General features: G+C 35.0%; 1 long non-coding RNA gene across 6 annotated transcripts in view; it reads left to right on the top strand.

Annotated features, from left to right (window-relative positions):
• LOC145688522 (uncharacterized) overlaps positions 1-13,633 on the top strand; it is a 592,332-nt gene that overhangs the window by 535,616 nt on the left and 43,083 nt on the right. For all 6 annotated transcript variants that reach the window (XR_014131931.1, XR_014131932.1, XR_014131930.1 and 3 more), the window contains one exon: positions 9,423-9,486. This is a non-coding gene — a long non-coding RNA (uncharacterized LOC145688522). The remainder of the gene's footprint in view (positions 1-9,422; positions 9,487-13,633) is intronic.

The raw sequence follows: 13,633 nt of genomic DNA, 5'->3' as shown, positions 1-13,633 counted from the left end.
TCGCATTAATACTTAGTTTTCCGTTTTCTTTATTTTATATGTTCTCCACGTAATAACTTTAAAAAATACTGTAAAGATTGATTTTAATAGAATACTCTTATTTCCGATCTCTTTGCTTTTCATCTAATTATTAGGCCTATACACTGTATCTGAGAAGGAAATGGTCCCAACGTGACAAGTCCGAATTGGACGAAATTTCGTATAGATACTAATTTGAGGTCGGTGAATAACTTGAATAGTCATTCGATTCGCTTTTGAATACTTTGCGAGATATACAGGGCGATGCAAAAGTAAAATAGCATAGAAGCATTCTGTAATACACTGGTATGGGAAGACGAAAGTCCACACATGGATACCAAAATTCATATGCGGACTCTCATGGCGATAATGATAAACGCAGTGGTGTCACAGGAAAATCTCCCGTTGAGTGAAGGGGGTTCCACATGAAAATGAAAGGAGAAACAGTGTTCGATGTTGAGATCCTGCCAATAAGTAAAAGTCTTTGAGGACACACGTCCTTAAAATCGCACCATTTACCAATTGCAATAGCATGTTGGAAGGTCAACATTAGAACGGAAACTGGGTTCCAGCGACTGTAAACAGTAATAGACAAAGTTTGGCAAAAGGAACCGCCCAACTCACATGTTCGCGTGTGGCAGGCCGCGCCTTGTTTGTCAATGTCTCTTACTGAGCATGTCAGACTGTCATTCTGCATACACAATTCGAATATAGCAAGTCTCTCTCTTACCCACAAACAGCAGAGTCATAAGACAGGCTAATCCAAGTACATTCGAAAGTACGCAAACGCAAATCGAATGATTATTTGCACGTTATTTACTGACCTCGAATTAGTATCTATACGAAATTTCGTCTAATTCGGACTCGTATTACATAGTTGCCTTATGTTGCATTCTGTTTTACATCACCCTGTATATCTCGTAAAGTACGCAAAAGCGAATGAAACTACTATTCCTACGTTATTCACCGACCTCAACTTAGTATCTATGTGAAATTTCGTCCAATTCGGACTTGTCCGGTCACCGGATTAGTCACCCTTTGACTCCTTCCTGTGGGGTTTCGATAATGACGTTTATGTACCACCACTCCCACAGAACCTGGAAGAGTTGAAGAACTGTATCCGTACTGAGATAACATCAGTGACGCAGGACATGCTTGTCCGAGTATGGGAGGAATTGAGTATCGATGTGATATTTTTCGTGTCGCTGATGGAGGACATATTGAACACCTGTAATTTGAACTTTAAACTGTAATTTGAACTTGAGAGGTTCGTAAATATGCGTGTAAAATTTCATATTCGTATGTCTTAAAGTTTAATAAATATATGCATTCGAAACACGGATATTCTTTTTGAAACAAGGCGTACTTTGCCGGTAGAACTTAGATGAGGAGAAGGGGAGAGGAAGTGTACAAAAATAAATAAAACTTATAACTCTTGAACCACCCAACAGATCTCGATCACATTTTCAACGTAGATGAGGTTCGGACCTGAGATGGTTTCTGTCATATCACTTTGACGGTGCAGCTTAGGGGAGGGGAGAGATATTTAAAAATGATTTAAAATGACCGATGGGGGTCGCTGAAATAAACAGTGACACTTTCGATGCTGTTTAAATCCAAATTCAGCCCCGTAACTTGGGGGAGGGATATATATAAGATCAAAAATGACTAAATATTAGTTTCGAATCCATACTTTTTGTGCTCGCTAAGGTGAACAGTGATACTTCCGATCAGGTTTAAATGCAGATTCAGCACCGCAACTTAATGGAGGAGGAGGAAGGGGATATATAAAATATCGAAAATGACCATTATAAATGTCGAATGCATGGTTTTCGAGGTCATAGAGATGGACAGTGACACTTCCGACGCCGTTCCTTGCAACATGGGGAGGAGATGATATATATGAATTTATTGAAAATGAGATATATTAGTGCCGAATCCATAGTTTTCGGGGTCTTTAAGATGAACAGTGACACTTCTGATGCAGTTTAAATCCAAATTTAGCCCCACAACTTGGAGACGAGGAGGGGAGAGAAATATAAAAATCATCGAAAATGACCGATATCAAAGAGCGCTTTAGTAATAAAAAGTGGCTGATTAACGAAACATATTATTATTATTTTAAATTTAACCCAACGAAGTGAGTAACTGATGCTAGTAATCCATATTCACAAATGAGACTGATTTTGTAGTTATTTCAAATAACTTCGAATTTGATGCTATTATTATTTTGTATTTCTGATATAGGTAGAAAGTATTTATATAAATTGAGTTTATCGAGAAAAAAAAACATACAGTTGAGTCTTTTTAAGTTTTCACTCAAATTACTCTACAGTTTTGATTATAATTATTAGTATTTTTTTTTTCTCTTTTTGGGGAATATTCCTAAACATATCATCATCATCTTAGCTATTCTGCCATTATTGGCAGGTTACTTGCTGCAACTGAGAAACTTCGATGTACGGCTCAGCTAATCTCTTCGTCTTAACGTAGCAATTTTCTGTTTTAATACTTTACTTTCCTTCAACTACAGTCTCCTTCACTCTCTCCCTCTCTTTCCTTTCACCATGCCCTCTAGTACGTCCTCCTCAGCCAATATCCCAACCAGTTCCTCTTTCTCCTTTTATCAATATCTAAAATTATTCTTTTTCCCCTACTGCTAATATTTCTAACATCATCTTATTCGTTTCCAGTTCAACACAGCTAATTCTCTCCTTTTTTCTCCATGCCCACGTTTCGAAAGTGCAATTTTTTCATCGCTTTTGCCTAATGTTTATGTTTCTGCCACTTAAAGTACATATTGGAATCAGTAAAACAAAATCTCAATTTTTAATTGGAAGTTTGTTTAATACAAGAATTACCTAATCTTTATTGAAAAGAGAAATCTGATGCCTTTAGAGTGTAAAAATAATTTTGCAGTTCATGGTATTTCAATAATCTGTGCCGTCTTGATTTCCTTTCATGCGTCTCGGGTGTAGCTTCCTCAGTTTGGAAACCAGTGGAGTGTTGGATCCGTTAAAAATGTATAAAGATTATGAAATGTTGAGATTTATCTTAGCGTAGTGAAGCGTGGACACCCATTAAAAAAATAAAGGTCACCTATGTTGTACACTCTCATCATACTTACACGAAGGTAAACTATGTTACATTTAGAAACACACATTGTATTTCTGTTACTATTGGCGCATTGTAGAATTTATTATCCCTTATGTCCAGAGTAAAATTTACCTATGACAAGTATAAGATCTTTTAAATGCAAGAACAAGACCAAGACTGGATGTGCAAGACCAATACCACCCCAGTCTTGGTCTTGGTCTTGCATTTGCTCATCACTAAATAGAATAAACAAAATCAGAAAATTGGATGCAAAGCAATTATGCTGTTGACCACACAAAGAATGTAAATTAAAACTTACAGAGTGTGAATGAAGAAAAAAGTTAATTTCTGTTTTTCTGTGATCCCTTCGATTTTAATCAAGTTTATCACAACTATCTATCACTAATATCCGCGACAACAGTTGTTGAGGTAGCGGAAATCGACTTAGTTTTTACGATTTGATGCCTCAATTCATGATCTTGACGTTTGTTTCCTGCAGAACTAAGTTAACAGTATATTATGCTCATTCATGTTCTAATGACATTGATGTGATGTTAGTACATAGGTCATCTACTGAAAAGTAATTCTGAATATGGCTCCCGACAACTGTGAGAAATTCTACTTCCGCATTCACTTTTCTTACATATAAGAGCACCATCCTGTGATTCTTTTTTTTTCGGTATTATGTTTAGTAAATAAAATTCCTGCATTAGTCTGAAGTACTTTAATTCAAAGTGCAAAATTAAACATCTTGTTTCGAATGGCTAAATTAGGTGTGAATTAAAACGAAATGTACTTCTTTCCAGTAATTCTTTATCCTCGCCCATTTTATTAAAACTTTAATTCCCATTGGGATGTTTATCACATACAGACATTATAGTAGACCCACATACCAAACCAACTTTTCTTATCAGCAGTAAAACTGTCAAAAGAGCATTCGATTTCCGTACAGACTGTCAGTCAAATTTTGCCACTATTACAAAGGGTTAGCCACTTGGTACTGTCATCAGAAGACACAGAGAATCGACTTATTTTTCCTTAAATAGTGTCATGAGTAAGATCTTGTTCTTCAAGGAAAAAACCTTGTTCTGTTTGCGTGCGAACTATAATTATTTACATGAAAAAGAAGACATACAACGTTTGTCTAGTTTACGAAGAACTTTCATTAAATTTTGAGAAAAAATGCTGTATTGACAAGAAAATGGCCATCAATAGCGATTATTACATAATATTGCTACTGTCTAAAAACATTTCAATTTGAGATGCTTGAGTTTATACGTGTACAATTCAGTTCAAAAGTTCTGCGATAAGGACAACTACAACCGCCCTTGATATTTATTGATGTTTTAATACTAGTATGAAATGGACTACTCTCGAAGCTATGCTCGGTATATGAAACTTCTAGAACTACCAATACCTTTTTTAGAAAAAAAAAGAAAAAATAAACAATTGGGTTGATATAACACTTCGGAAATCTAAGTTAATTAAAAAAACTCGGAATGAAGGAAATTAACCCATTTCCATTTCACTTAAGCCCTGTAACTGAATTTTATGCTAGTTGTTGCCTCTAATGTTTCATACTAAAGTAGTTCAGAACTTGTCATTGCATGGTCAAATGTGCCGGATTGTCTTTGTCGGAATATGAGCAATCGAAAGCCTGCTCGCTCGCTTGACTCTCTGGTTACTGGAAGCACAAAGCGGTGAATACACCACGGCAATGACCTTCAAGTTACGCGGGTACGCCTCCGTGAAGGGGAGAGAAAGGTTATGAAAATAGAGATGATTTTGATGACTTGTTAGAATGGAAGGAAATTGTAACAAATTCAACTTAATATAGTTCATGTACTGACTTATTGACAGTTCTGAACTTAACATACTAAAACCTTTTGAAGTATCTTATTTCACGTAATGTGAAATTATATACAGTATCTTACATTCTAAGAAAGACCACTAGATTCTGAAGTGAACTATATAATTCTAATAGGGTAAATCCGCCATAAATCAGCCACGTAGCACGCTAGCAAAGGAAATGTTTATATATTTTATGTTTAATAAAACTTAATGTTCCATAATACATTATGATTCTTATCTTTTTAAGTATTACTTTTTATATACAAAACAATATATATACTTCGTATTTATTTATTCAAAACAGAATACACCATTCCTTCTAGTGTCAGCCTTGGAAAAAATCCACAATTGTGTGAGTTGTTTAATTTTGTTATATTAATTAGTGTAGATCGACGACTCATTCAAAACCTGTACACAGGACAACGGGTGAAGCTGCGCTTGAATGAAGGAGAAACGAATAGTGTGGAGATTGGAAGAGGAGTCAGACAAGGATGTAATTTGTCGCCCCAATTATTCAACATTTACAGTGAATGTTTAATGAAGGTAGCATTAATGAGAATTGGAGATTTCAAGATTCGAGGGCAAATCATTAACAAGATCAGGTATGCAGATGATACGGCTATAATAGCTAAAACCGAAGGAGGACTACAGGAGATGATTGACAAAATACTTGACACTGGAAAATTGTATGGAATGGAAATTAATCGAAAAGCCGAAAGTCATGAGAATATCCCGTGGAAATACGCCCTTACGGATCAGAGTAGAACAAAAAGAACTTGAAGAAGTCGGTAATCCCAAGTATATGGGAAGTATTTTGACGAGAGACGCTTACTGCACCAAACAGATCAGGTCAAGAATTGCCGTAGCTACAGAAGCGTTCAACAAGAAAAGATCATTCTTAACTAGCAGGCTCACTATTGGACTTAAGAAGTTGGTCAAGTGCTATATATGGAGCATTAGACTGTATGGTTCAGAGTCTTGGACATTACGGAAGCTATAGAGGAAATATTTGGAGAGCTTCGAAATGTGGCGTTGGAGGAAGATGGAGAAGATAAAATGGACAGAGAGAACAACAAACGAAGATGTTTTAAAATGGATAGAAGAAAAGAGGACACTTCTAGCCACCATCCTTCGTAGAAAGGCCAATTGGATTGGACACATCTTGCGAAGAAATTGTCTTCTTCACACCGTCATAGAAGGAAAGATGGAAGGGAAGCGAGGAATGGGAAGAACACAGCTGATCGATGATTTGAAAGATAGGAGAAAATATTGAGAGTTAAAAGAGGAAGCTGAAGATCGACAAAAGTGGAAGAAACATTTCCAGGCCAAAATCTAAAATTGAAAAAAAAAAGAAAAAAGAAATCCTCATTAGTCGCAGGACCTGCCGAAAGGCAGAATACTTAATAATAATTAGTGCTATTAGAACACTAATAATCTTACATTGGAATATTCTGTGTATATAACTAATAAAACGTTGTGCTTTAAATAAATTTCAGGCAATGTCACCATTCACATTTATTTTATACAATATATCAAATTATTGACAACTTTGAAGTACAAGTATATTCTGGTTTAAGAATTTCATAAGATATGGAACACAGCATGTAAAACAGTTTATTTCGATATATACGAAGTTTGGATATTACTGTTACTGAATCAACCTTTACATACTTTATAAACTTTCTTGAGATGTCAAGACGTTCTCATTCTATTGTGTGTCTCAGATGCAAAAACTGTGCGCACAGTATCGAAATATATTCTTAACCTGAATGCTGAAATTTACATCCCTTGGCATGATATATTGAAGCTAAAAATAGGACCAAACATCAATCGTAAATTGTTTACCCACAATCATCTCAATCTGTATGGTCTTCTCTACAGTTTACGATCATAAAGTACTTTCAACGATTTCTACAGAGATTCAGAATTAATTCTGTATTGAAAATTGCTAGTATTTCTACTAACTACTCGTTGATAATAGCGAAATAAATTTTGGTAAATAAAATAAATTGTATGAAATTGTTTGAAATGTTCAAATTTGATCAAAATATATGCATATAATACCAAACACTAGTTTCAGCAATCCTCGAGGATCATCTCAACGTAATTTTACATTTCGTACAATACAAAGTTTGTGGTTTGATAGGATTAATCTCCCACTTCACTGAATTCCTCAAGAAGTGTTACGGTGTGAAGTCACCACTCCGTTGAATCATTCATGTGAAACACGACAATCCATCCATCCTGGAAATTTTTGGTTGATTCATTCAGGGATATTGATTGCAAAATAGAAACGTGCACATTCTTGCATGAATATATGAGGCTATTACTGTTGTCTCAGGTAAACACAGGTTAATCAAAATATTACTTTAAGCTTCGATTATTATTATTATTTTAAATAATAATTACCTAGAATGCCATCGTGCCGAGTTAGCAGTATGGTAATTCACATTTCTCCCACGTGCAACTCAGCTTAGTGACTTCACAGGGTGTTTATTAAGAGTTCGGTTCAGTTTTCATACCCTGACGGGCACACCGGTGATAGCTCCTCACAATAATTCGATTTTCAATGGTAAAATCAGGCACACGATGGTTTTCACTGGTAGAGCGCTTACCTTTGGTGTGGGGTCCCAGGTTGGATCCCCGGACAGGCAAGTTTGTGGTGAACATCATGATGTCTGTGGGTTTTCTCGGTACTTCCGTTTCCTCCTACTTTCTCATTCCATCAATTATTGCATCATCGTTCACTTGCTTTGGTCATAGTCTCCTTTAGTCTAAAATGCATAATAATTATTGTGGGTCATACGTCGTTCGACAACTGACAGTTGAAACTAGTAAATGTGCAGAAAGTGTTCAAATTCTTGTAATTAGAGTAAGATATTGCACCGCCAAGACGATAACTTTCCGAAAAACTGCGCTTCATCTTACAATTTTATTTGGATAAGGCGCAAATGTTTTGCAGGAGCGTGAAGAGATTTGTGCTGTTTAAAAGCAAGATAAGAGCAACAGCCAAAATTTAGTTGTCACTTTTGTTCTGGAAATTTCAATCTCAAAGATGCTTCTCAGAGTGAGTGACCAATCACAGCAAAAGTGAATGATATTCTGGCAGAAGTCGACATTTAAGCAGTTATTAAATTGTCAATGATTATAGATCCACTTCCAGTGTTAAACCATTCGAATAAAGCTGACTACAAAGTGAATCTCGACGATAGTCGCCACATGATCAGACTCGAGAATGTTTATTCGATGGAACTCTTAATCTGCAAATCTCTACTTAAACATAACGAACTCGAGCAATTTCTGAAGCGGTTTATCACTAATGATGGGAAGTGATAACCTACGATAACAACGTGCGACAATAATCGTGGTCGAAGTGAAAAGAACCTCCAAAGCCTGTAGCAAAACGAACACTGATTTTCAATAATACTATGATGTGCGTTTAATGGGAATGGACCGACATCCTGCATCACAAGCTGCTGCCGTAGGACAGAACAATATATTCGGACCTGTACCGTCGACAGTTAGCGCAAGTGCACCTAACAATTCAAAAGAACCGACTGGAACTGGTCATTAAAAAAGTATACCACGCTAACACCAAGAGACCACATGCATCTTTAACGACCCGTCAGAAATTGAGTGAGCTTGGCTGGAAGGTTTAATACATCCACCATATATCGCGGACTTCGCACCGTCAGGTTATCATTTGTTTCGCTATCATTGGAGATCTCCTTGAATGATAAGTTATTTTTAAAAGAGATCTGTGGAAACCGTGTCACAATTTCTTGACCAAAAACCACAGAAGTTTTAGAGTGACGAGATTGTGGTGTTGGTGAGAAAATGACAAATCATCGAACAAAATAGTGCATATGTGGTTTCATGTTATTTTCAGCCGTAATAATGTATTATCAATTTTGACCTCCAAAGACTCAATACTTTTTAGTCAACTTGATATGTGTAAATAACTACCATATGGAGAGTTCATTTTCAAAACGTCTCTTGTCAATTTTTCATTCAAAATCCAGGTAAGGGTTAAACTAGGAATCCTATTTTAATTTTAGCTGTAATTACTGCGGTTTAATTTCAAAACCCTTTTTTTAAAAAAAAATTCAAATTTCCTATGGATTTTAAAAACAGCAGCAAATCCAACAAATTAATATTAATTTACTATCTGAAGTTTGAATCAAAAACTGACTAGAGACGTTTTGAAAATGAACGCTTCATATAAAAATTCCAGGTTTAAAAAAAACTTTCTTTAAACAGTGGCAACACTAAATTGCTTGTGATGTGATTGCAAGCGTCGCCTCAATTAGTGATCTGCCCTGACTCAATTTTCCTGTTAAAAGCAAAACATTACTTTAGAATGTGTATAGAACTTCTAATTTTAAAGTACAATTGTTTTAAGTGTAATCTAGCCAAATACTTTTTCATCCAATAATTGTTTGTTTCTACTTTTATAGGTGCAGTTGACTGATTGCATTAATTTCAAACTAATCAAAAGCATGCTTGGAACATCAGTGACAGGTAATTTTCTGCAACAACTTTGAACATTAAAATATGTTAAAATTATTATTTCAACAATATATGCCCTGTTGAAACTTATTGCTTATCTCAAACTTCATACAGAATTAAATGTCGCATAAACTGACATTCAAATTAAAATAAATATGTATACTTAAGGCAGGGGTGCCCACAAAGGGGGCTATGACGCAAACTACGTCATTGAAATATTTGGGGGGGTTAAAATCTATATAAATATGTTTTGAGGGGGGTGTAAAATTAATCGAAAAGATTTTTTTTTCATGGAAGAACACCTACGGATAGACAATTGGAAGGGAGGGTGCGTCATGGACATAAGGGTGGGTGGGCACCACTGACTTAAGGTATTCTTGTTTTGAATCTGGTTAATAAAAAAAAAAATATGAATTCGCATTAGAGCCCTGAATTGCTCTAGTATTTTTTTTTCCTAGTATTCAGTTCATAGTGTTTTCTTAAGACTAAAATGTCTGTTTTATATGTTCTTACTACTAAATAAATAAAATAAGAACTATTTTAAACATACACTACTTCATTGTCAGTTGATATGAGTGCGGCAATATTATATGATATATTATCTGTAGAAATACATAAAGCTTTTGAATTAGCATAATCGTTAATGTTGTGGAAATACTTTTTCAGAAAGGTTAAATCACATTATTTGGTTGTTAATGGAGCGTACATTAATGTTTTATAAGTTTCTTGGACATAGGCTTACTTCTTCAAACTACAATGACTGCACTAACTACGAAACCTCATTACCAATTTCTTATTTGATGGGTAGCATTTTGGGGAGAGAATAAATAAAGGAAATAACTTTTTCATGCCGGTCGACAGCGGAAAGTCGTAGATTAATCCCACGACCAAGACCACTGAAGAACACACTAAAAAATTGTGCTTGTAAATGGGTAAATTCCAGGGCGGAATCTAGATGCCGGAACTACAGGCATCACCAGCATGCAATGGACTAGCCCAGGTATCGATTTGTTTGAACCACACCTTTGGAAGATGGCGGATGAAATATTTTGCCGTAAAGTACTTGGAAAGCAAAATGTATGCCTTTCAAAATAAGTTTTTCTTGGCGCAGTCCTTTCTTGTGAAGCAGATACTTTTTTGTGTGTGATTTTAAGCTTCATAATTTGTCTCTAACGCTGAAATGGCGATTTCATTAGTTGGCAAATGAGAATAAATTAGTGATATCGTGAAATATAGCTTTCTCCATGTTAAATAACTCTGAACCCGATTTCAAGTTATTATTATTTATATTATCATCTAGTAGTAGTAGTAGTAGTAAATATATTTCTAAGAACAATGCAATTATCAATATATTTCCAAGATCGCTTTAATAGTTGAAAAAAATACCTACCTTAAACACGTTCTTTTGTTAATAATCTGAAAAGTTAAATACAGTGTTCGTAATGCATGATGAGTTCTTTTTTTCATTCCAAAGAAAACTAAACTTAGTTAATTCGTTTTGAACTTAACAAAACGTGTGGCTAGATATGGATTCGCTACCTACTGTAAATACATTCTTCTGATGTGTACCATATTAGGATGATTTGCATGATCTAATGGAGATATCAATTAGTTGTGTAATCAAATATGAAAAATATTTGTGTCTGTAACAATAAGTTATATGCGTTCAGCAACGGTCTCTTAGTGTTTCCATCATTTATCACTGTGTGTGTGAGTGAGAGAGAGAATAACATTGGCGCTTACCGCATAACTATATTTAGAGCTGTGAGCAATTGTCTCTTTAACTTCTTAATTCCTTCTATTTCTCATACAGCAATGAATTATTGTTCTTAATTGTTTATATCTCCTCCTAATCATTATATCAAAATAAACTGCATCTGTATTGTAATCACGTCATAGTCAAAAGTTTATCTAGGTTATCTTATAGAATGAGCTTTGAAATAACTATGTATCACACGTGCTTCTTATGAGCGTTTATTTTATTTTGTTGATACATATAAGTTAATTTTACACGTTAAAGCAGCGTTTCCCAACCTTTTTCAACTTGCGGCACACTACGGGTGTTACTTGGATTCTCGCGGCACACTTATAGATATTATTATTTGTAAATATAAAACACAGTGGTATTTTTTCTGTTATTGTTGATCTCCTCACAGAGAAGAAAGCTCGATCACTGGTTTTCCCCCGTGGTAAATAATTATGCTTATTTTTCATTCAAATTTAAAAATAGAAAACAAATGCAATGAAAAATTGGACTCAGGTTTTTAGAAATACGCTTTCTTTTTAAAAACTGTATCCAACCTTTTTACTAAGAAGGAAGGTCACTAAATAACGAACAAACAAACAAATACCTCTTATTTTTAAAACACAAATGTAGGTAATTTTTTTTGAAAGGATTGAATGATATTTTAAATTTTCAAGTTACGAAATAGTCTGCAACGGCATGATGTAACATCTAAGGCATATATAGCATCTAGGATGCATCTAGGCAGTGCATATATAGCATAAGGATAGCGTATGCCTCGTACTGATTCCTGTAGTAAGCAAGAGGTTTCCGTATATTTGTACAATATATCGCTGTCTGGAGAACGGATTTTTCTCAGTATATGAAACTTAAAATTGTAGATTCATAGTAGAGGTTCATAGTAATGTGAAATACAAATATACATTTTTCTCTATTTTGCAATTTGATTGCTATAAAATTAATAATTTTGTTTCGATTTCTCGCAGCACACCAGCAGCCCATTCACGGCACACCAGTGTGCCGCGGCACACCGGTTGGGAAACGCTGCGTTAAAGTATAGATCCGTCTTAAACTGCATTTAAAGCTAATGTTAAACCGTAATCAATCTAAGCATTTCTCTACATCCAGAACCCAATGCCGTGAAAATTTTGAAGTATGATTTATATGACATTTTGCCGCGTTGTTAAAGCTAAGAAAATACATACAAATCGAAACAGCATTTACATTGAAAATATGTAAATGAATTAAAAGAGACTAGGTGGAAGATTCATCATCCAGTAACTGTATGCACTAGTTCTGTTCATATTTCATTAAATTTCAGTTTGTTTCTCGAAAAGTCTAGTTTATAGAAATCGATTTTTGGCTTTCGGTCTTAAAAGCCGAAACAGTTTTCTTGGTTTTGGAAAATTAATAGGTTTAAAAAAAAAACGAAAATGTTTTCAAAATGCAAGATCAACTGCCGATTTTAATGGTCTCCATTACAGAATGCTTTCATGCAATAACAGATAGAATGGTATTACTTTTTTTTTTAATTATTCATTAAGAATAATTATTCACCCTAGCTTGAATATTCCCTATATATCCAGCACTCCAAGTGAGAAATGCGAAACACCAGTCACGGTGTGTGTTTTTCATATGAGTGTTCTAGTGTTCCGTTCAATTAAAAACTTGACCTATACAATCTCAGAAAGGTACCGGTTAGAAAGTTTAGAATATTAATTGAAAGACGGTCGGAGTATTGGCATCGTTGAATTTTGTATATGACATAATGTGAAGGGGTCTGCTGTGTTCTTACCCCCTACTAAAAATAGTATATATTTGTTAATAAAGCCGATCAAACACTGGAGATAGCTAATTATATCTGGTCGAACGATTGGCATGGTAAAACGTCGTATCCGAGTTGTAGGCAAAGGTGTTGGCACCCACTTCAGTACTTTGTCTCGTGGTGGGGAGACCGTGAAACATTGGAATTAGTTTGCTGGTTCGTATCAACTTTGCTGTCTTACATAACGTAAACTAGAAATAAAATCGCTGAACAAAGCAATGTTTCATTTAACGTAACTGTGTAACAGTTTCGCCAACATATTGAACATATTGACTTGACAGTGCCTGATGGAACCAATATGTTCAGTTTAGTAGGCGAAATTGTTACAGTTATTATGCTAAAATAAACGTTGCTTTGTTCACTGATTTGTATTTCTTGTTTATGAAAATAGTTGATCAGATGTGACCAAACGATTAGCATCTAATTATTAAGATGGGTTGAAGGGGCTGATCATAACTGCGAACGTTGAAGTACAGCCATATACAGACACTACAAATGAACTTTTAGTCTTTTGTTTTCGTCAGTAGACGAGAATCGAAACTGGAAGAAACATCATTCAGACAACACGCTGTAAAGCAGGCAGGCTAGAA

The sequence above is a fragment of the Thermobia domestica genome, chromosome 6 (assembly GCF_964235325.1).
Source record: "Thermobia domestica chromosome 6, izTheDome1.hap1.1, whole genome shotgun sequence".
Taxonomy (NCBI): domain Eukaryota; kingdom Metazoa; phylum Arthropoda; class Insecta; order Zygentoma; family Lepismatidae; genus Thermobia; species Thermobia domestica.
Note: the sequence above shows the minus strand (reverse complement) of the source record. Positions and strands in the feature narration are given on the sequence as shown.